The sequence below is a fragment of the Phoca vitulina genome, unplaced genomic scaffold (genome assembly GCF_004348235.1).
Source record: "Phoca vitulina isolate PV1807 unplaced genomic scaffold, GSC_HSeal_1.0 scaffold90, whole genome shotgun sequence".
Taxonomy (NCBI): domain Eukaryota; kingdom Metazoa; phylum Chordata; class Mammalia; order Carnivora; family Phocidae; genus Phoca; species Phoca vitulina.
The window spans coordinates 3,057,233-3,081,538 of record NW_022589793.1 but is presented as its reverse complement, the minus strand read 5'-3'; the positions used below and the strand labels follow the sequence as shown (position 1 = coordinate 3,081,538).

General features: G+C 44.3%; 1 protein-coding gene across 10 annotated transcripts in view; it reads right to left on the bottom strand.

Annotated features, from left to right (window-relative positions):
- Nucleotides 1–24,306, bottom strand: part of TNRC6A (trinucleotide repeat containing adaptor 6A) — a 196,662-nt gene that overhangs the window by 131,259 nt on the left and 41,097 nt on the right. For 2 of the 10 annotated variants that reach the window (XM_032396260.1, XM_032396268.1), the window contains one exon: nt 7,397–8,257. The exons of 5 other annotated variants lie outside the window; for them this stretch is intronic. The gene's annotated coding sequence lies outside the window, so the exon portion shown is untranslated. Of the gene's footprint in view, nt 1–7,396; nt 8,258–10,146; nt 10,151–14,589; nt 14,601–24,306 lie in introns of those variants that run through there. 3 more of the 10 variants (XM_032396264.1, XM_032396261.1, XM_032396262.1) reach the window with 3 other exon arrangements.

Sequence of the window (24,306 nt, the reverse complement as noted above, 5' to 3'; positions counted from 1 at the left end):
AGAAAAACCTCTACTTTTCAGGGGCATGGATTAGGAACCTCTGGCTAAATAATTTCCCTTCCAACTCGTTATTTCTTTTCCCTTTTTAAAATTTTTCTTCACAGGATGGATCACCATATCAAATATTTAAAAAAAATTTTTTTAAAGATTTATTTATTGGAGAGTGCTCATATGCGAGAGAAGGGGGTGGGGGGAGAGAGCGCGCACACCGAGAGTGAGGGAGAAGCAGACTCCCTGCTGCACCATATAACCAATTTTATTAGTGTACTTATTCATTTTCTTTATCGTCTGTTCCTCCACTAAGATGTTGGCTCTACGAGGGCGGCAATTTGTGTCTGTCTCGTTCACTGCTCTATCTCCAACAGCTAGCACGGTGCTGAAACAGAAGAGCTCAAACAAACATGCTGGATGAATGAACAAATATTCCCAAATTTTCTCCTGGCCTGTCATACAGTCCCACAGTCTCAGAGCATTTGGAGTCTGAGGAATAATCCTCGTCAATGTGTGTATTTTAGCTTCCAGTCCTAGTGTCACCTTCACTGTCCTTGGTCCACGCCCACACCAGACATCCTACGGCATGGCCCTGCCTTTACTCTTAAATCCCGTTCACTTTCCTCACTGCCACCAGAGGGCTCTTTTTAAAGCATTCGATCTGGTCACGTTACTCTTCTGGGAAGATCCTATGTTGCCTCTTGATGGCTAGTTTGGTCTCCAGGCTACATGTTTATACCAGTTAGGATGCTCCTGGGTTTTTGTTTTTGTTTTTACCAGAAAACATACCTCCAACTGACTTAAACAATGTGGAAACTAATCAAATCCAAGAAAGAGTCGAGATTAGAGTAGACTTCAAGTCTGATTTGACCCGGTGGCTCCTGCCTCACTTGCCTTGGCTCAGTCCCACCTAGATTTCATTCACAGGCTTGTAGAGAAAACAGCCTCAGTGCTGGCCTCACTTCCTCACCCAACAGTGTCCAGAAGACGAGAGACAAATGTATCTTGCACATTGTGAGCCCTTGTCTAACTCACTGGGCCTCAATAGACTGAGTTGGGTCATTGCCCATCCTTAAACCAATCCTTTTCTCTGAGAAAATGCCACACTCGGATTGACATAGGTCTAGATTTCTGAACCACTGATATAAAAGATGAAATATTCCGAATTGGTTTTTATCAATCAAGATTCTCCCTTTTCCTGCTTCCCTGGACCTGAGGAGCAAGGCCTCAAGGTGCTTCAGAAGGTCAGAGAGGATGTAGAAAGTGTGCTGAAGGGACAGCATGACTTCCTTTACAGTTTATTTCATTGCATCCCACACACTATTGCTCTGATGATCACAGTTGTTATTTTGAATAAATGTGAGTAAATGAGTAAATGAATGAGTAGGGTTCCATCTGCTAGGAAAGGAAAGAAGGATGTCCAAGAAAGTTGGGACAGCCTATAAACCCATGGCATCTTAAGGTTTGTTACAACTAGAGGCTAGGGTGGTGGGCTAGGAAGAATTTCCAGAAATTAGATTAAGTGAACAATGGATGTATTAGTCAGGGTTCTTCAGAAAAACAGAACTAATAGGATGTATAGATTAAGAGATTTATGATAAGGAATTGACTCACATGATTATGGAGGATGAGACATCCAAACCCAGGAGAGCCGATGGTATTGTTCTAGTCCAGTATTGTTCTAGTCCGAGTCCGAAGGCCTGAGACCCAGGAGAGACAGTAGTATAAATCCCAGCCTGAGTCTGAGTCTGAAGGCAGAAGACTAATGTCCCAGCTTGAATACAGTCAGGCAGAGAAAGAAAATTCTTTCTTATTCAGCCCGTTATTCTGTTCAGGCCTTCAACAGATTAGATGAGGCCCACCCACACCAGGTCTAGCAATCTGCTTTACGCAGTCTACCAATTCCAATGGTAATTACAACCAGAAACACTCTCATAGACACCTCCAGAACTAATATTTAACTAAATATTTGGACACCCTGTGGCCCAGTCAGGTTGACACGTAAAAATTAACCATCACAGTGGGTGTTAGTCAAATTGTATGCATGACAAGGAGGTTAGACTTACCCTTTGGCCATTCAGTTGTTCACATTTTCACTGATCTCCTACTCCACGGACTGTGCTTGGAGGTGGGAATTAGATGGGGAAATAATGCAGATATGATCCCTGACCTCAGGGAAGTAGGGGGAGGTATAGATGTTAAGTAGCTAATTATCTAGATGCTACCTCCTCTGGTAAGGCCTCTCTCACTGCTCAACCTCCAACTCTCCATGAAGACTGAGCGTCTCCCTCCTTCTGGGTTCCCGGGGTCACTTGAGGTAGTGGCAATAATACAACAGATCTAGGAGTACTGCCCTAGGTGCGTGCACTCACTCATTTAAACCTCAAGCAGCTCTGTGCATCAGGTGCTAGGACAGACCCCACTGAACAGAGAGGTTAACTAACTTGCCCAAGGACACAGAGCTGCTAAGTGGTAGAGCTGAGAGCTTGAACTAGTCAGTGCCACGTCAGAAGGCAGACTCCTAACCACCATGCTATGTCATGCTCCCAAGTGCCTCTCCCTATTTTACAGATGAGAAGACCAAGGCTCAGGCCCAGGCTCAGGGTTCGCCGTAGGCCATGGAGTTTAGGAGCTGAATCTGAATGCAGGCAGGCGGCGGAGGCCGAGCTTCCCACTGGGGTTCCACAGCGCCCTGCAGAGCCCTGTGTCAAGGCATGAGGCATACTGGATAGTGTGTAGCCATCCACATGCCTGTCCCCACTCTCCAGTGGACAGGCTCCTCAAGACTAACGACCCAGTCTGTTCTGCTCCTTTCTTCAGTTCCAGCACAGTTCTCCATTTAATCCAGTACCCAAGTGTTTGTTGAATGAAAAAAACTACTAAAAAAAAAAGAAAGGATAAATGAATGAATGAATGAATGACCATTAGTGAAATTTCCAGACTCAGGGTATGCCCTGTGATTAGGGGGACTTAGAAATATTCTTCGCAAACCGGGGATGCGTGTGAGCCTCTGTGTCCTTAGCCACAGGAGGAAACAAAACCCTCTAAAAGGAAGACAGAGAGAAAATGGGGCGTAGCAAGAATTCCGGGTTGGATTCCATGACGTCACCCTCAAGCTGGATGTCTGGGCTGGTAAACAAAGGCTCTTGTGACATGGGCCCTGGCTGGGCGGCCCACCCGGCCGGCGTGGGGGAGGCAGTCAAAATGGCCCGCCTCAACCCTGGCCTCCGCCCCAAGCTTTAGCCCAGACGCCTCTGCATTCAGCAGGTATCTCGTCCAAGGGAAAACCAGGACAGGAAATCACGTTGCCATGGAGACCAGAGAGGCCCTTCCAGACACAGGGGAAAATAAACACGTTCTGGTTGGACTTAACCCCAACGAAGCCAGGGTAGCCTTACCTCCTACTCTGAGAGGTCCTGCTTTTCACTAGAAATGCCGGGGGGCCTCTCCTCCAAGGGCCCTTGGCACCAAGGGCGGTGGAGCCTGTGCCCCAAGGTCTCTGGGGGCAGCGTCACCCCAGGGCTGAAGGAGGAAGCCACTGCTTTTGCCCAGACCTAAGACCTCCTCAGTCTCCTTCACAGCTGAGAGCTTCATGCTGACAAGGACTAATGCCAGGCACATTTCTGCACACTGCTGGTCTACGGAACTCATTCAATCCTCATAACAACCCAGTGAGAAAGGCCTTGTTATTATTATCATGCCCATTTTACTGACAAGGAAACTGAGACACAGACTGAGTGACCTGCCCAAGGTTGCCAGATAGTTGACGGCGGCACCAGAGTATGAGGCACTTGGAGATTTCTGGGGCAACAGAGAGCACGGCACGCTGAAGCCTCCAAAACTAGCTGTGTGACCTTGAGCATGTTAAGTCATCTCTCTGAGCCTCAGTTTTCCCCCTCGGTATATAGGCACCTACCTCGAGGCACTGTGATGGGGTTAAGTATGATGCACGTTTATTGAGCACTCACTGTATGCTAGGCACTATGTTGGGCCTTGAAAGTACAGTGGGAAGGAAGACAAGTGCAGTCCCACGATCACGCAGTGCCTTCAGGACAGGGGGAAGCGCCCTTCTGGAAGCCGGGAGGCAGGGAAGGAGTTGGCCCCTTGGAAGAAGTGGGAAAAGGCCAGAAGGGCTGAAGATCCCAGCACCATGGAGCTGAGTGCCAGAAGCTGGATCACACAGGCTCATGGTAGATTTATCTTCACCCGAGGAGGTGGCGTTTGTTGCCAGGCCTGACTCTGAGTGGCAAACACAGAAGAAAGTCAGGTTTCAGGTGCGCTGCTCGGGGTTCGGCTGTGCCTGAAGGGGCCTCCACTAGGGGTTGCCTAATTCTGGACTAACGGCTAAACCTGTCTTGCTGCTTTTTTTTTTTTTTTACTTTTACTTATGTATTTGAGAGAAAGCACAAGTGTTGGGGGGCAGGGGAGCGGCAGGCCGAGGGAGAGGGAGAAGCAGGCTCCCCGCTGAGCAGGGAGCTGGACGTGGGGCTCGATCCCAGAACCCTGGAATCATGACCTGAGCCGAAGGCAGACGCTCAACCGACTGAGCCACCCAGGCGCCCCGCCGCTTGTTTCTGTATGGCCCGTGAACTAAGAGTGATCTTAGAAATTTTAAGTCATTGAGAAAGAATCCAAAAAATATTATTTTGTGACATGAAATTCTGATATCAGTGTCTATAAATAAAGGTTTATTGGAACCCAGCCACACCCACGTTGATAGATGGTCCCTGGCTGCTTTTGTCCTGGGAAGGTGACAAGAGATGTACGGCCCGCAAAGCCGGAAGTACTGAATGCTTGGCTCTTTACAGCCCTGGACAAGACGCCTCTGGCTTTGGGGAGCAGAGTCTCACTAAGGAGAGACGGTGCCTCAGGAGCTCTTCAGGGGAGCAAGGCCAGGAGGCAGCAGACTTCTGTGAGTCAGAGCGGACGCGAGAAAAATGAGCTGGGCACTCCCCGCTGTCACGCATGAAGCCCTCCCAACAGTCCCTGAGGTAAGAACCAGGATTATCCTCACTTTCCAGAGGGAGAAACAGGACCAGGAGACACTAAGGAGCCTGCCCGAAGCTACCCAGCTGGTGGGGGACAGAGCAGGGAGCTGAACTGGAGCAGCTGTGTCCAGAATCAGACTTTGAGCCTCTCCCAGGTGCACCTCCACGGCTGGCCGTGGCTGGGGACTCGTCTACCACACTGCACCTGAGCCACCACCTCACGTGTCACAGAGGCTGCAGGACAGTTGGGATGCACAGCTTCACCCTGTGTTGGGGATTTTCAACGTCTGACAACAGGTTCGTGCTGCTGCCTACTTGCCGTCAGATCCAAGCCCCGTAGCCCTGAAGGGCACAGAGCTCAGGAGCCCTCAAAAACTGGTGTGACCTTGGGCAAGTTAGTTCATCTCTCTGAGCCTCAGTTTCCCCCACTGAAACGTAAGTGCCTGCCTTGAAGAATTGCTGTGAGGGTTACATCCAATGACACATTTATTGAGCATTTACTATATGCTGTATGCCTCAGGCCTCGGAAGGCCAAGTGTACAGATGATTCAAAGGGTGCCCTTGCCCTCTGGCTTCCCATTGGTTTTGACCCACAGGGAGTCCCAGAAGGTGACTGAGGAGGGTGGGAGAAGGAGAGTGAGGTTAGGGTATTAAGTTGCCAGCTTCCAGGCACCTGGGTGGCTCAGTTGGTTAAGCGTCTGCCTTCGGCTCAGGTCACGATCCCGGGGTCCTGGGATCGGGTCCCACGTTGACTCCCTGCTCAGCAGGGAGCCTGCTTCTCCCTTTCCTTCTGCCCCCTCCCCTCTGCTTGTGCTCTCTCTCTAATAGATAAATAAAAAATCTTAAAAAAAAAAAAATCGCCAGCTTCCTCCCTTTGGGACCTCTAGGTGCCTTAGGACAGCCCTTGCCAGGCAGCCTCCCCCACCTCCACTTCGGCCCTCCTCTGCCGGCGTCTGCCGGCCTGGGGTGACAACAGAGCCTGCTCTACTTAGTCCTTGACGATGCCTGTGGGGTTGTGGTACCCTACCCTCCTTTGGGAAGAGTCCCTTTATTAAATGCTCCTCAAATCACCTAATCTGAGTGTGCCTTCTCTCTCCTGCTGGGACCCTATTGCTCTCTTCATTTACATTGATTTCCCAAGTGCACTGGGTAGGCTCAGTGCATTGTGCCTGGTCTCCAGCTCCCCAATACAATACCGATAGTTGAGGAGCCATGGCAACCTTATGTCAGAGACGAATTATATCCCACACTGCTGGGGGCGTGGGGGACACAGGCACTTGTGCACACCGATTCGTAGACTCTAAATGCAGAGAGATTTGGCAACATGTTTCAAGATTTTAGGACAGCCCTTTTGACTCTGTGACTTCATCTTTAGGAATTCATCTCAAGGAAATAATCATACTAGTATAAAAAGATGTCCTATTGCAGAATCAAACCAATTGTCCATGTATGTAGTAACTACATAAATGAACGCACTCAATGGATATTTTTTGAGTAACTACTAAGCTTCAAGCATTGTGCTAACCCCTAAAGATATATACTAAAGCATATGCAAAAAAAAATTAATAGTTCTATGTGTATGAGTATAGAAAGATGCCCACCATATAAGGGCAGTAGGAAAAAAATCGGGCTACAGAACAGTAAGTGAAATAGGATCCCATTTTTATTCATTAGGTTCAGAGAAAAGTATGGAAGAATATAGAACAAACTGTTCGTAATGGTTAACTGGGGAGATGGAGTTATCATGGACTTTCATCTTTTTATTTTATACAGTCTGTATTACTTGAGTTTTATTGGAATAAGCTTTACTAATTAAAAGAAATTTCCATTTTGAACAACTAAACTTCATGCCTGTTTCCTTCCTTTTTAGAGTAATATTTACCCTTTTCATTATAAAAACTATACATAAATACATTCTTAGAGTTAAATTTTCAAAAACTATAGGCAGAGTTTAAGTCCTTCTTAACCACCCCGAGGTAATGACTGCTATCTGTGGATATGTTTACCTCCAGAATTATTTTGCATCTTACATGCATTTACATATACTTACATGTAGCTATAGACAATATATTGTGCGTTGTGTTGGATTTTTTTTCTTTTACATGAATGAAAAAATACTACTAATAGTAATACTACGATAAGTATTACTCTGCACCTTGCTTTTTAAAATCCAATGTCTTGAAAGCCTTTTCACATTAGTATAGTCGGACTTAGCGTTTCTTAACCACTCCAGAGTATTCATAGTATGAATATACCACAGTTAACATAGGCTATTAGAGGGTTTAGAGCTTGCAATTTGAAATTAAGCCTTAGGTCACATATTAGTTATCTATATAACTAATATTAGTTATCTATATTTACAGAACAAATCACTGTGGAATTTAGCAGCTTAAGACAATCAGTATTTATTATCTTACAGTTTCTGTGGATCAGGGTCTCCCACAAGGCTGCAGGCAAGGTGTTGGCTGGGACTACAGTTTCATCTGATGGCTCAAGTGAGGAAGAATCTTATTCCCAGCTCACTCACACCGTTGTTGGCAGGTCTCCTTGCTGGCTGTTGACTGGAGGGTCTTCCTCAGTTCCTTGCCACGTGGGTCTTTCCACTGGATAGCTCACAACATAGTAGCTGTCTTCCCTCAGAGAGAGCAAGCAAGAAAAGGCATGCAAAATGGAAGCCAGAGTCTTTTCATCACCTAATCTTAGAAGTGACATTCTATTGCTTTTTTGGCATATTCAGTGCATTTGAAGTGATTCACTAGGCCCAGCCCAAGCGTCAGGGGAGGAAATTATATAAGGGCATGAACATAAGAAGACAAGAATCACTGGGAACCATCTTGGAGGTTATCTACCATTGGAACGGTAATCCAGCAATCACATGAACCATGGATATGAAGAGAGAGAGAACAGTGGAAGCATAACCTGTTCAAGGCAGGGGCTGTCCATCAATTCAGCAAATATATTCTGAGCACCCACTTTGTGCCTAAGCACTACCCTAGGTCCTGGGGATAAAATGCTGAACAAGACAGACCAAGCTGAAGACAGACCTCATGGAGTTTATAGTATAGCAGAGGCAAGACAAGGCAACTAGAGAGATTATGAGCATAAGGAACAAGAAACAGTGGTCATGCAATTCACAAGTGATTTCACAGGTAAACTCACCGCAGCCTGTGACCGGTTGGATGTGGTGAGTGAAGGGGAGGGAGGAGTTCAGGATGACTCCCATGTTTCAAAGTTGGGTAACTGGTGGACTCTGGTGCCTCTGCCTGAGGGGAAGAAAACTAGAGGGAGAACAGACTTAGGGAAGGAGAGTAAGCCCAGTGTTGGACATGTTGAGTTTAAGGAATATATCTGGCAACCAGGTGATATTTGAGAGTCAACTGGACACCAGCCTAGGACCTCAGAAGTGATACCTGAACTGGAGACAGAAGATAAGGCGTCAGTGGCATGGTGGTGGTATTTAAAGCTACATCAATGACTATAGAGAGAATAGAAGGCTGGTGGAATTCTGACAAGTGGGAACATCTAAGGGGTGGCGGAAAGGAAAGAGAAGGGCAAAAGGAAGGAGGAAAAAGGAAAGAGAAGATAAAAGAGTAGTCAGAGAGACAAGGACGGGATGTCATGGATTCTGCAGGAGAGAAGAACTGGAAAATAAAGGAGTGATCATAAATGTCCCACAGAGTCAATAAATCAAGATATGTCCCTTGGCGCAAAAAGGAGGTCATCGGTGACCGTGATGAGAAGAGTTTCAGGTGGAGACTGTGATGAGAACAGTTTCAGAAGTGGTGAGTGGGAAGAAGAGAAGGCTGAAGAGCAGAGATAGTGAGTGCAAATCACCCTCGACTTTCACCCCACTGGCACATATGTGAATTCTGAGGCATTATCTGAATTAAATGTCCATCCTTGAAGTTATTTTAGCATCTGGGAGGGCGCCAGAAATTCCTTTTCCATTCAGTCCTGTTGCTGTGGTTGGGAATCATTCCATTAAGCAAGAAGAATAGGATTGCTTTTGACAGGTGGGTAAAGAAAAGGAAGAAAAGCCAGGGTGGCACATCTTTCTTGGGATGTGATGGTGAGGCTGTGTGACCTCCAGTGAGCAGAGAAGCGAAGGAGCACCATGGTGGCTGTGGATCCTGGATCCCACGTGGGTACTCAACATCCCATATCTAACGTGAATCTTCTTCCAAAGCCGGAATGCCTTCATATCCTTTAGCAACCTGGAATCTTAGGAAATTCGGGCATTTATTATTTAAGTAGGAAGAATCCTAGCTTTCCTCGGGTGAAATATCTTCGGGTACTTCTCTTGCAATTTCCATTTGTTCTCTCTGCCCACCAGAGGCCTTGCTTCTTTGATCTCCCCTGTCCCCCTTGGGATCAGAAAACTGCATGAAATTGGTGATGTTGGTTGGAGAACTGGAGTGGATTAACCAAAATGGTTAGTTTGGTAGCCCTTTCCCTAACCTTCTGGTGACCTTTTCTAAAAAAGTTTATGAACATGATTGCTCAGATTTAGACCAATGTACACGTGTGTATTGGGGGAGGGGTGCTTTCAGAGAACATTCATGCTTAAAAGGATTACATTTCAGGGTGTCAGCTTTTGTCACAATACATTGAACAATGTACCTGCTTTTGCGCGTTACTGAGTTGCAATGGAGAGAAGATTATGCTCCACCTCCACTTATTACCATTATAAGGCTCTATTATTTGCAAGATCCCTTTCTTGTTCGTCCCAGATTAATTCCACCCAGGAAAACTGGTACCTCCCTGGTACCAAATCATTTACTACTATTTTACTTTTGAATCACCTACGGGTTGGAAATAAAAAAGTAAACCATTGGTAAACCTTAGCATTCTACCTGAAGGGCTTTCTGTTGGGAAGTAGCATTTAGAAAGAGGTACCCAGGGCTGGAAAATTTTAGAACTAATTTGCCGGGCATTTTCATTTTTACTTGCCTTCCAAATAATCCTACCCCCACAGCTGTTTTGTTTTTATTTTCAACCACCCTCCCCAACCCCCATTTCATTTTATTAATCCATGTTCAGACATGGACCTGCATTTAGGACCCAAAGACAGTTAAGTTTTGCGAAATGTTATTGTCAATAAAAATGATTTGCAATCTGTAGATTTCACTCCTTGGGAGACGCTGGTCTGGTGTGATGTCCCCTCAACCAGGCTTTGATCATCTAGAACAGTACACCCTCCAGGGGAATCTGTGTAGCTCCTCCCATCTTCTCCTTCAATTCCGGGGAGTGAACCTTTGTTGTGTTATATCATTAATTTTAGTTTAAGACTCACTGCCAGTTCTTTCTCACCACAGGGAAGTCAGAAGCTCCATGATCCAGTTCTTCTCTTACTTTTTTTCCTTTCTTTTTAAATTTAATTTAATTTTATTTTATTAGGTTAATCACCATACATCATTAGTTTTTGATGTAGTGTTCCATGATCCATTGTTTGCGTATAACACCCAGTGCTCCATGCAGAACGTGTGCTCTTTAATACCCATCACCAGACTAACCCATCCTCCCACCCCCTCCCCTCTAGAACCCTCAGTTTGTTTCTCAGAGTCCATGGTCTCTCATGGTTAGTCTCCCCCTCTGATTTCCCCCCTTCACTTTTTATCCTTTCTTGATTAATTTCCTGTTCATTTCCCAAGTTCTTCTTTTGTTGTATTGATACACCTTTCTCCTGTGTCATTTCTGCTTTTCCTGCCTTCAGCTGCAATTTTGACGAAGTTGATCCTTTGTATCCATTTTTTCTTTTCACCCTTGTTTTAATATCTGCCCTTTTATCTCCTTGAGTATAGACCATTTTTCAAACATTGCTGCTTTCTTGGCAGTAAATCTTTGTTATCTCGAGAAGCATTTTCTTCTGAGCTCTTTGATCTTTGTAATTCATCTCAGGCTGTTAAATATCTTCACAAATCCCAAGATTTTATTTTTTATTCATTGATAATCTACTAGTTTACTTTTTTTTATCTACATATGTGTCACTGGAATGTCTTCAAGATTGAGTAGATGTTTCAACCAATACAGATGTCCCCTCATTTTTACGATGGTTTGACTTGGATTTTCCGACTTTATGCTGGTGTGAAAGCCATATGCATTCAGTAGAAACCATACTTCACATTTTGAATTTGGATCTTTTCCTGGGCTAGGGAGATGCACGGTACGATCCTCCCTTACCATGCTCGGCAGCGGCACCCAGCCACAGTTCACGGTTGGCCACAGGATTACTTTAATACTTTCGGGCTTGTTAAGTCTAGTGTTGAAAGTAAATTTTGGACTTGGTGCTTTTAAGAAATACTCTCGATAATATTGCTAATGTTGATGCTGTTATTGATACTGCAGACATTTTGATGCTACGAAAATTACAGACTATAGCTCCCGACTCCCCTTCCTAGGCTGCACCCAGAAATATGTTTCAAGTAGTATCTGATGCCAGACTCTGCTGCTAAGAATGTAGTCTAAAGTGGTTGCCATGTAAGCTGCACAGAGGCGGGGACTTTGTCTGTTTTCATTCATAACTGCATTCCTTTAGCCACTGACAGTTCCATAGTTGTCTCACAAAAATATCTCTTGAATAGTTGAAAGGTTGTTTCACTGCTTGGAGGGTGGGATTCTCCCACCATGCCAGAACCTGATTCCTTACTGTCTGAGTACATGGCCCCTTGCAAAGGGAACCGCTGGTATTTTTAAGGTGAGCAACAGAACAAGGTTCTGGAACACAGGGTTTGAAGCCAGGTGGCTCAGATCACAGTTCACTTCTGACACCTACTAGCTATGTGACCTTGGACCTTGGACAAGTTACTCAATCTTTCTTTACTTTTACTCACACTTATTATGAAAAATTTCATAATAGTACTATCACGACCCATGTGATATGCTACTGATAACCCAATGATGAACCACCAGGGTTCAACCGTTGTTAACATTTTGCTATATTTGCTATATTTGCTATATATGTATGTGTGTGCATAAGTGTGATATTATAACAAAAATCAATATTTGGCCTTTGTCCCAGGTTCCTGGCACAGAGCTCCTAAAACCCCTGGATCCCTGGGAATGATAAGTGTGCCTTTCGTATGCTAATGAATGGCTGCTGCCTGGGGGTCCCTAGATAGCTCCTGGACTGGGGGCTGGTGACCAGAAAGACGAAGGCACAATGAGATAGTTGGAACTTTCAGCCCCATCCTCCCACATCTGGGGAGGGGAGAGGGGCTGGCAATTTGAGTCGGTCGCTCATAGCCAACTATTTCAGCAATCCTGCCTATGTGATGAAACTTCCATAAGAACCTCCAAATGACAGGGTTCAGAGAGCTTTGGAGTTAGCAAACACCCTGAAAGCCTGGGAGGGTGGTGCGTCCCGAGAGGACATGGAAGCTCTGCGCCCTTCTCCCCGACCCTGCCCTGTGCATCTCTTCCATTTGGCTGTTCCTGAGTTGCACCCTTTGTCATACACTAGTAAATATAAGGACAATGCTTTCCTGACTTCTGAGTCATTCTAGAGAATAATCGAACCTGAGGAGGGGACTGTAGGGACCCCTGAATTTATAGCCTGGGCAGTCAGAAGTAGAGGTGAAAACCTGGGGCTTGTGACTGGTATCTCAAGTGGGGCAGTCTTGTGGACCCTGTGGGGCCTGTGCTGACTCTGGGTAGTTAGGGTCACAATTGAGTTGAATTGTAGGACCCCTCCTTAGAGTCCAGAGAAATCAGAGAATTGGCTATTAGAAAACATCATGGAGTAAGTATATGCACAAGTAAATTACAGGCATCATGATACTTCTCCCCTAAATATCACAGCCTGTGTCACCTAAAAATAAGTACATTCTCCTACATAAGCACAATACTAGTATCACACTTAGTAAAAATTAACAATGATTCCTAATGTCATCTAATATGCAGTCCATATTCAAATTTCACCAAGTGTGCCTCAAATGTGTTTTATACTGTTTTTATTTTTCATATCAGGGCTGAAGGTAGGATCGCAAACTGCATTTGGTTCTTAGCCTCTTTACTCTTCTTTTTTCTAGGAAAGATCCCTACCCTTTTGTAAATGACATTAGTATTTTTGAGGCGTCCAGGCCAACTGTCTTGCAGAATGGCCCATGTTCTGGATTTGTGGGGTTGTTCTTCCTTGGGGTGAGATACTTAACTTGTCTACGTCTTATAATCCCACCTGTGAACTGGGTGTAGGAACAGTACCTGCCACCTGGCTAGTACATGCTACTGCATAGTTAATGTGAGGATTATGTGCAATAATGCTCGCAAAGTGCTTAGTATGGTGTCTGGCACATAGTAAATGCTCAATAAATGGTCTGTTGTCATCATAGGGATCAACATCCTTATCCTCATCTGCATCATCACCACTACCATCCTCAGTGCTCAGGCTCCAAGCTGCTTCGACATGGGAACTTTTTTGATTCTTTTCTCACCTTTCTGGGATATTTTGTGCTCATCTTGACCCTGTCCTTTTATCCAGGAGAACCTAATCAATGAATCCTAAACCAAACAAATCTCTAACCCCTCCAAGGACTGGTGTTTCCCCTTATCTGTTCTCCTAGGGACACCCCTTTTCTTTTTTTTTAAAGATTTATTTTTATTTTTGAGGGGGGGAGGGGCAGAGGGAGGGAGGGAATCCCAAGCAGACTCCGCACTGAGCACAGAGCTCAACGTGGGGCTCAATCTCACGGCCCTGCGATCATGACCTGAGCTGAAACCAAGAGTCAGACACTTAACCCACTGAGCCACCTGGGAGCCCCAAGGGACACCCTCTTCTTGCAGAATCACAATCTCATTACCCTAAATGGCTCAGACAATAGTGAGGCATCAGCCAGTGCAATGCCCACCCAAGAAGGAAGGGGGTGCTCCGTCACTGTTGGCCCCGGGGGGTGACCTTGATGCTGAGGTTGATGGAGGGCTGCTGGGGAAAGGAGACTGGCTGGCGCAGAAGGTGAGGAATGTGCTGCCAGAACACTGGGCTCAGGGCCAAATGCTAATGACAATGGGGGGGTGCTGGTACCTGCTGTCAGCATCATCTAAGGAAGTGGGAAGTGTGGGGCGGGGGGCTGGTGGGAGTGGGGGAGGTGGGAGGAACAGGAAAGGTGAGAGGGACTGACAGGTTGGAGAAATCCACTTGCTCCCCTAGGGTCCACCCTCCCTTCAGACCCAAGCTGTCTGGGAGAAATTGTGGCTGTCACCATGGCAACAGCCAGCAGCTGATGCATGATGCACAGTGTCTTTATTAGAGAACCTCGGTCAAGCTTGTGCCAGTATTTTTCCACCTGAATCTCATTTCTTCAGTGAAACGAGAGACCAGAAGCTGGAGATGGCATGGGTAGGGCTGCGGGTGTTTGGAGACGGAGTAGAGACGGGAGGGATCTCAGATACTGTACTGAAATTCTGGGGATTGTAGTAGATTGAAGAGAAGCAGCTTTTTTTTTTTTTTATGTTGTCTTGATAAGACATAATTTAAATATTCAAATTGCTTCAGAATTCCCTTAAATTATACATGAATTGCTGAAGCAGAGTTTCCGTTGCCTTTGGAAAGGTACAAGGCATTGCACTATGGAAACCCTTGAGGGAGGAGTTGTCTCTGGTCGTGAAGAGCGCAAACCTGGGAGTCAGACTGACCTTAGGCTCTCAGTTCTGCTACTTCCCAGCCAATTATCTGAGCTCATTAAGCTTCAATATCTCATCTGTAAAATGGAGGTAGTAAGAGTAGCTTGTAGGGTTGCAATGAGAACAAATGAGCAGATGCATATAGAATTAAGTCCAATACTTGACCCACACCAGGTGTTCAGTAAATGATTGCAACTATTACTACCATGACCGCTCCTGGTACTCTTACTGTTTCTGCTCTTACTATTACTACAACTGCTACTGTCAGTACTCCTTCTTCTCCTCTTCTCCTACTATCACCACGAGGATAATGCAATCCGGCTCAGTACAGGATTATGAATCACTGGCTACTCCCTTGTCTCCCACGAACGGTATCGGAGTGCTGAATTGGCCAGCACCTTTGTGAGGAGCTGGTGTCAAAGACTGAGAAGGCCTGGTCTCTGCCCTCAGAGACTGTGGATCCAGTGCCAGACAAAAGCATGACTCCACCAACAACAAGGGAAACCTATAAGCACCGGAGGGTTTTTACTATAAGAGATTGTACAGCTGATCCATTTCAGGATTTCCCCAAACTTGTCACTCTACTACCCCCTCTCTATTTTTGTCCTGAGTACCACCCACATTGATATTTATTTAAGGTTTTCTCCTTTAAATTGGTTCCTTTTTTTATTGGTCAAATAAAGGCAGTTTTGAAGGAGCCTTTATAGTGCCATGAAAAATGTAAAACTCGTATCTCTTGCCACGAAAGAAAGTAACTATAAAAATAAAAGTGATGGAAACAATTCGGGACCAATCCTTTTTTCCTCCTGAAAGGTTTGAGACCCAGGCTCACTTTCTGTTGAACAAAAAGGAGGCTGGCAAGGATTCCAGGGATGTTAAAGACACACCAGAACCCAAAGGAAACTTCCCTGTGTGATCAAAAGTATTGAAAAACTGAAGGGAGGTTGATGGTTCGATGATACCCAGTACTCCCTGTGTGTCCCACCTGAAGTCACCGCTGACCTTTGTGAAGAGCGAATAATGAGCTCTTCTCAGAGGGGGAGGGCTGGGGCAAGAAGCAGGCCCTAGAGCAGATGGGGTCTCAATGGCACCTGTGTTCAGGGGCCTAGGAGACAGGTGGGTGTTTCCGGTGGAAGGAAGAGTATCAGTGAAAACATGGCGGCATGGGGCAGGATGATGTACCTTCAGGCAACTTGAATAGTTCAGTCACTGCCATGGGGTAGGGACGCGGGGAGGGGGTGGACTGACAAGATCCGAATCATGCAGGCTTTCGATTCAGATTTCATTCCCCAAGGGAAGTGCAACCATTGAAATATATTAAAGAGCAGAACGACAAGACAGTCACCTTAGCTATGGTATGCAAGCGCTAACTGCGCACTAGGCATGCAGTCTTCACAACTCTGGGGCGGACCATACTCCCTGCCCCGTTCTACAGCTGAGAAAATGGAGGCTTACCGAGGTTAAGAAGCTTGCCCAAGTGTGGGAGATTGCAGAAATGACCACAGTTCTCCATCCCCCCCGGGGCTGTCACTTTGCAAATGACTTTGCAGCCCTTGCCATCAAGAGAAGAATCTGTTTTCCCACCCGCTGGCCTTGTGATCTTCTGGGCTCAAAGGAATGCAGGGGAAGGGATGAAGGGCCCAGGCCATGTGTGGTTCCAGCTGTGCTCCTAACCCTGACATCACCATGTGTACAAGGCCTAGCTAGCCTTTTGCAGAACAAGAGAGACCAGGTGGAGAGGAGTCCAGTTTTTCTGGCTAAGACCCAGGCAAGTGACGGAGCCCAGCTAATATCAGCAAACCACTTCTCCAACATGCAGCTGACCAGAGGCACATGAGTGAGCCCAGACAAGCCCAGCACAGCCACCCAGCTGACCACAGACCCATGAACAATATGGTGGTGTTATTTTCAGCCACCTTTTTTTTTTAGACTGGCTTTGGTTAGTAACAGCTAACTACAAAACCAAGATAACTCGGTGAATAAAATGTTGCAGTTACGATTTGTTCCCCGGCTGTGATTTTTTCCTCTTTTTCCCAGCCTGTGCTTTAAACACCATTTCTCAGAAGCACTCAGAAAATTTCCAATTTACATTGGTATGTGTCATTTCTGCAGGACGACTGCTCGTAACTTTCCACTGATCGTGGACCACGCATCAGCTGCCTTGTACCAGCAGCACCTCACACGGATTTGATTGATACACCAGCAGAGTGTAGGCGGAGGAGGGGCAAAGAAAGATCTGTCCCCCCCGAGAAAATTTCCTGCAAGTGGCACCTCCAATAATTCTTGTGAGGCTGCAGTTCTCAGCCAGAAATGATTTTGACCCCCTAGGGGACAGTGGCAGTGTCTGGAGACATTTTTTATTGTCACAGCTGGGGAGTGGGGTGCTACTGGCATAGAGGGAGTAGAGGTCAAGGGGCGCCGCTAAACACACATCCTACAATGCACAAGACAAGCCCCCAAAACAGAATGGTTGGGCCAAAATAGCTGTGGTGAGGTTGAAAAACTCTGTTTGAAGGTAACCTGGAAACAAGACTGCGACGGATGCTTCTGAGCAGTGGATCCCAACACTGTCTATGCATTAGATTGGTCCACAAATTAAAACAAAACAAAACAAAACAATGCCCAGCCCTGATTTCCAGAGACTCTGATTCATTTGGGGCGGGGCCATTTAAAAAATTCTTTCCAGGTGATTGGAATGTATGGCCAGGGCGGAAAGCCACTCCTTGAGAAAAAGTACAACGAGTCATACAAAGAAGACAGAGAAAGGATGCTTACAAAATACGTTTGCCCCTTCTCCTCGTCAAAACCCACCTGTCCACCCCAGCCGGGCTCCCCCAACGGTGGAAGCTGCCAGCAAACCCCTGCACAATTCCCTCTGGTCCTGTGGCTTACCCCCCACCCCCCCCCATTTTTTTCTGTTTCCACTTTTGTTTCCCACCACCCTCGCCCCAAACGAACACTTTTTCTCTGATGCAAAACTAAGTGCTCACAGCAAGCGTTTACAGAAAGCATTTCAGGACTTCTTACAGGCTTTTCTCAGAGATTTGGGGATTACAGGCAGGACAGTCAGTCCACAAGAGTCTTCCGACATCTTGTTTTCATTCGTCCCTCCCTTCTGTGCCCTGTTCCCTCAGCAGGCTTAAGATGGTCAAACCCTGCACATTTCATAAAGAAGACTGGCTTTGATCTGCCCCTGGAAGATAACCTCTAAGCCCTTGGAATAACCTGCTTGAGAAGAGTGTCTTTGTATACCTGAAGCCTTGGGCCCTGCCAGATAGCTTATGCGAACGTGTGATTTGGGGTGGGGACTCCGGGCCATGCTCTATCCGTGGGACTTCTGGACAGGCTGGAGACGGGGTAATGAAGGGCAGTCACACAGTCCTGACATGACTAACCCCCAGTAAAAGCTACAGATGCCAAGGCTTAGGGGAGCCTCCCTGGCTGACAGCAGTCTGTGTGAGTTGTCACACGTCACTGCCGGGAGAATTAAGTGTCGTCTACATGATCCCACTTGGAGGTACGATTGAAAGCCAGCGCCTGGACTCTGCTTGGGCAGCTTTTCCCTTTGCTGGTTTAATCTGTATCCTTTTAATCTGTATTCCTTTAACAAACGTTAACTGTGACTATACCAGGTTTTCTGAGTTCTGGGAGTCCTTCTAGAAAATCATCAAACCTGAGAGTGGTCTTGGGAACCGCTGACACATCTTCCCACTCCTCGCTTTCCACTTCTGGAGTGAACCAGAAGATTCTGCTGTCTGTCTCTTGCAAAATCAGGGCATTTGTATTTCATACTCTAAGTAGTTTATCAAGAAATTTCTTTCAATACATTCAGTGCGGGGCGCCTGGGTGGCTCAGTCGTTAAGCGTCTGCCTTCGGCTCAGGTCATGATCCCAGGGTCCTGGGATCGAGCCCCGCATCGGGCTCCCTGCTCAGCGGGAAGCCTGCTTCTCCCTCTCCCACTCCCCCTGCTTGTGTTCCCTCTCTGGCTGTGTCTCTCTGTCAAATAAATAAATAAAATCTTAAAAAAAAATACATTCAGCACTCCCCATGGAAGTGACGTTGGTAAAAACAATTTTCTCTAGCTTATCTCCTTTTGCAAACACACCTAGGAAGCATGTGTGTATGCATGCATGTGCACACACACATACACACACACACATTCACACACTTAGAGTGGTCCTACCTTTATCAGAACCAGGACTAGGAGTTACTTTAATGCCAGAATCTAGGCATTATTTCCACTTACTGTAAGGCCAGTGAAAAAAGATGAAAAACACAATGGACAGGGTACCTCGGATGGCCTCTCTGCAAACAACATGAGGTCTCTTTACCCCCCTCATGGTAACTAATGGCTGCATTGATCTCATCACACACCTGTACCATAATTTTCTAACCAGTCATCTATTGTTGAATAATTGCATTTCTAACATTTTTGCTTTTCCAAATAAAGCACCAGTGAAGATTCTTGCATTAGTAATCATTAGGCTCTGCTATAATTATTTTCTTAACATCAATTTTTATGCATGGGATTTCTGAATTAAAGAGCCCAGATGTTTTTAAAGATCTTTGATAGAGCACACCTTTTGGGGACTGTATCAATTAAAAACTCCACCAGTTCTATGTAAACATGATCATTTCCCTGCTTCCTTATCACACCGGGCATTAATTACTTGCTCCATGAATTAATTAACTGCTCTATCAGTAAGAGGATGCTGAGTTAAATTACAGTACATTTATACAGAATATTATGCTGTAAAGAACAAGGGAATTTTCAGGACTATAAAGGTGGAGAGAAACAAAAAGACGGACTTTTCCTATCCTAATATAACAAAATGAACAAAAAATTGACAAAATCTAGATGAAAAAAAAAAAAAAAAACCCACCAGGAACATTTAGAAGAAGACAGGGAGGTTTTACGACCTCATGTTATAGCTTTAAAATGCCAATCGAGGAAACAGAGAAGCTTCATGGAATCAACAAGCAGCTTCCACCCTGTATTCCAAGAAGAGGGGTTGAAGAATGGGTAGAAGGTAAAGGTGAAAATGCTGAAAAATCTGAGTAATATCCCCAGTTTGGAGAGAAGCCAACTGAGGGATGAGCCCCAGCCTGGAGAGAAGGCTCCCCCACCCCCTGGAGGAGAAGCCCCTTGCCTTCACCAATCTGTTCTAGAAGAGTGCGGGAAAACAGTGAAGGGCTGGCCAGTGTTTTTCCCAAATGGCAGGAAAGCAGGAAAGGAGGTGTAGACTGGTTTCAACCACCTCACTCTAACCATCCCCTGTCATAAAAGGAACTGGACAGAAGAGGAGACAGTAAAGAAAATAAATCAGATAAGCCTCCTGAGGGCAGCTGTGACAGGTGGAGGTGCATGGTGGTTGTCCCCCAGCCCCACTTTTGGCAAGGAGGGGAGTGGGTGGGATCTCTGGAAAAGCTGGGTGAGACATTTTCTAACATTGACAAATGAGGAAGTGGAGGTTTAAAATATTATCTAAAAGTATAAAGGCAAGCTAAAATTATAAAGCTAAAAACTACCAGAAACACATAGATACAAAGTAATGTGAAGCAATGCAAACATAATGCTTGTATCAAATTGGAAAGAACAGAGAAAATGTTAAAAACAGATAATAGAACATGAGAGAATTAAAACAAAGCATCTCTTATTTCAATAAGTGTATGTGGAATTTTTTTTTTAAGAAGCAATTTAGGGGCACCCGGGTGGCTAAGTTGGTTAAATGTCTGCCCTCGGCTCAGGTCATGATCTCTGGGTCCTGGGATCAAGCCCTGCCCTGGGCTTCCTGCTGAGTAGAGAGTCTGCTTCTCTCTCTCTCTCCTTCTGCCCTCCCCACTGCTCGTTCTCTCTCTCTCTCTCTCTCAAATAAATAAATGAAATCTTAAAAAAAAATAAGCAATTTAAAGAGAAAGCCTTACAGATTGGGTCAAAAAAGCAAAACCTAACTTTTGGTTGAAAACAAAAGAATATGTCAAAGTTTCTCAGGAAGGTCGAAAGTTATGAACAAAGACATGCCAGGTGAAGTTAACCAAAAGAAAGCTAGGCTCATGAAATTAATATCGGACAAAATCGAATCCAAGTTTCAATGAGGTAATGAAGACCAATGGGGGGATTTTATGATAACAAAGGGCTTATACCCTCCACAATTAGGCTAAAACTTCAATGATTGAGAAAATAACCAAAAACAACATCAAAATAATCAGAGCATCAACTTCCAACACATACCAAGGACTAACAGACTTAACTGTAGCTCATCTCTCCCATGATAGATAAGGAAATTGAAAATAAAGACTTCGAGGACCTGACTATATATTTAATAAAGCTAATTTTGCCATTTTGTATGAAATGCTATACACTGATAATACAGGATAAACTTCTTCATGAGCTTGTGGAATTTTTACGATAACAGATAACAGGCCACAAAGAAAATCCTAACAAAATTCAAAAAAGTACAAACATTACAGACCATTTTCAAATCACAGCACAAGAAAACTAGAAAACTCACAACAAAAAAAGAAGGATTAGAAAATAATTAGAAGGGAGGCGCCTGGGTGGCTCAGTCAGTCAAGTGTCTGCCTTGGGCCCAGGGTCCTAGAATCGAGCCTCGAATCGGGCTCCCTGCTCAGTGGGGAGTCTGTTTCTCCCTCTCCCTCTGGTGCTCCCCCTGCTTGTGCTCGTTCTTGCTCTCTCTCAAATAAATAAATAACATCTTAAAAAAAATAGAGAAGAATTAGAGAATTAGAAGGAAAAACCTATCACCCATTGGGCTGGGGGAGAAATTCAGGGAGAGATCAAAGAAAAAGTGTAAACCAGAATTTCCCCAGTATCTTGAATAATGAAATAAAGTTTAATAGATAGCAAAAACTTAAGTCATATGGCTAAAACTGGGTTAAGTGGAAAAATGCATAGCCTTAAACAAACACATTAGTAAAGAAAGCAGTGAAAATAAATACAGTATGCAATTGAAGAAGTTAGAAAAAGCACAACAAACTATCCTAAGAAGTTAGAAACAAGAAAATAATTTTAAAACTTCATGAATTTAAAAGCAAAACAAATCAAGAAAATGGAATTGGTTAATCCTAACCCTGAGTGTTTGGGATGGGGTCAGTTAGAATAAAATGGATAAAATCTGAGTTGGCTAATTTAAAAAAAAAGGAGGAAAGCACCAAAACCAACATTAAAGATGATGCGGAAAGAACATCACACAGGAGAAATGAAAAGACTTAGCACCTTGCAAAACTTTGTGCAATTAAATTTGAAAATCTGGGGTCGCCTGGGTGGCTCAGTCAGTTGAGCGTACAACTCTTGGTTTCAGGTCAGGTCATGATCTTGTCATTGTGAGATTGAGCCTCATGTCTGGCTCTGTGCTCAGTGTAGAGTTGGCTTTGTTTTTTATTTATTTATTTTTATTTGACAGAGATAGAGAGAGAACACAAGTAGGCAGGGCAGCAGGCAGAGTGAGAGGGAGAAGCAGGCTCCCCGATGAGGAAGGAGCCGACACAGGGCTCAATCCCAGGACCCTGGGACCATGACCTGAGCCGAAGGCAGCCTCTTAACCGGCTGAGCCACCCAGGCGCCCCAGGAGTCGGCTTTGGATTCTTTCTCCCTTTGTCCCTCCCTGCTCATGCTCTCTCTCAAATAAATAAATAAATAAATAAATAAATAAATAAATAAAATCTTTAGAACAAATTGAAAATCTGAATGAAATAGATGATTTTCTAGAAAAATATAAGTAACTGTACCAAAATAAACACAATGTTAGAAATCTCCAAACAATAAGCAGCAACAAAACTGAGAATGTTATCAACCAGCTTCCTGTGGAAAATCCACCAGATCCTGAGGGTTTCTCAGAGGAATTCTTCCAATTAGCCAATAAACAGACAATTCTACTTCTATATAAATTATATCAGAGCACAGAGAAGGAAAAGATGCTCATATTGTCTGTGAAAGCCACATCAAAATCTGAAAATCATGTCACAAAAACTACACACCAAGCTCATTTATAAATATCATATCTTAAATAAGATATTATTTAAAGAAAACCTAACATATTTCAGGAATGTAGGAAATGCTGAGTATTTGGAAATCTATTAATAAGCATTGGTCCTCATATATCTTGGTTAAAAAATCATAAAATAATCTAAAACACTTAATTTAATCTAAAAAATTAGCATAGAATTGACAAGATATTTTCTTATCTTTCTAAATCTCAACTGGATCTCTGGCTAAACCTCCTTTTTTAATTTCCAAATTTTCAAAGATGCACTCTATTTTCCTTGATAAACCTCTCTACAGTTTTATTTTATTGATTTCATCAAAGATCTGGATCATGGATTTATTTAACATTTGTTTCTCTCTATTGCTTAACTTTGTCATGTTTGCTTTTATCATGCTTAATTCCATCTACCTGCTATTTTACTCCTTTCAGTTGTTTTTCATAACCTCCCCTTTTTTAAGATTTTATTTTTAAGTAATCTCTCCACTCAACGTGGGGCTCAAACTCATGACCCTGAGATGAAGAGTTGTATGGTCACGGACTGAGCCAGGCAGGCACCCCTCATAACCCCTTTTTATCAGAAACATTCAAGGGGTGCCTGGGTGGCTCAGTCAGTTAAGCACCTGCCCTCAGCTCAGGTCATGATCCCAGGGTTGTGGGATTGAGTCCCACATCAGGCTCCTTGCTCAGCATGGGGCCTGCTTCTCCCTCTGCTTTCTGCTCCCCCTGCTTGTGCTCTTTCTCTCTCTGACAAATAAATAAATCTTAAAAAAAAAAAAAAAGAAACATTAGATTCCATGCCCAGCATGGAACCCAATGCGGGGCTCAATCTCACAACCCTGAGATCATAACCTGAGCCAAAATCAAGAGTTAGATGCTTAACTGACTGAGCCACCTAGGTGCCCCTCTTTTCATTCTATCTGAATAAAAGCACTTAAAATTATGATTTTGCCTCTGATTACTGGGTTGCCTACATCTCATCAGTTTTGAAAACCAGTGTTCTATTTGTGTTGTTTTGTACATAAAAAGAAACTGAAGGGTTTTTTTCCCCAAAGTAATTTATATGGGTGAGATTTAAAAAATTCTATTTATTCTGATTTTTTTTCATTACGCTGATATTATTCATTGATAGTTTTTTTAAGATTGATTGATTGATTGGGGGGAGGGGCAGAGGAAGAGAGAAAATTCCAAGCAGGTTCCATGCCCAGTGCAATCCCGATGTGCGGCTCAATCTCATGACCCTGAGATCATGACCTGAGCCAAAATCAAGAGCTGGATGCTTCACCGAGTCACCCAGATGCCCCTTAAGTTTTTCATTTAAGTAATCTCTACACCCAACATGGGGCTCAAATTCACGACCCAGAGATCAAGAGTCACATGCTCTTCTGACTGAGCCAGCCAGGCACCTCTACTTAGATTTCTTCTAAAAAAATAAAAAAACAAAACATGCGAAATAAATATTTACATGCTAGGCATAAAATTAAATGCGTACTTTTATGAATTTTTTTCATCATAAAATCAAGTTTTCATCTAAGTTTGATAACTAAGAAGGGCAAGGAACCTTCTTAAATTCAGAGATTGGTTTTAATACTTCCAAGGACTTGTTGACTAAAAATTTTAAAACAATAACCACTTAATACAGGAAATAACATTTGCTACATTTGTTTGTAGTAGAGAATTTTGCTTGTTTCCTCAACGCTGTTTGCTAC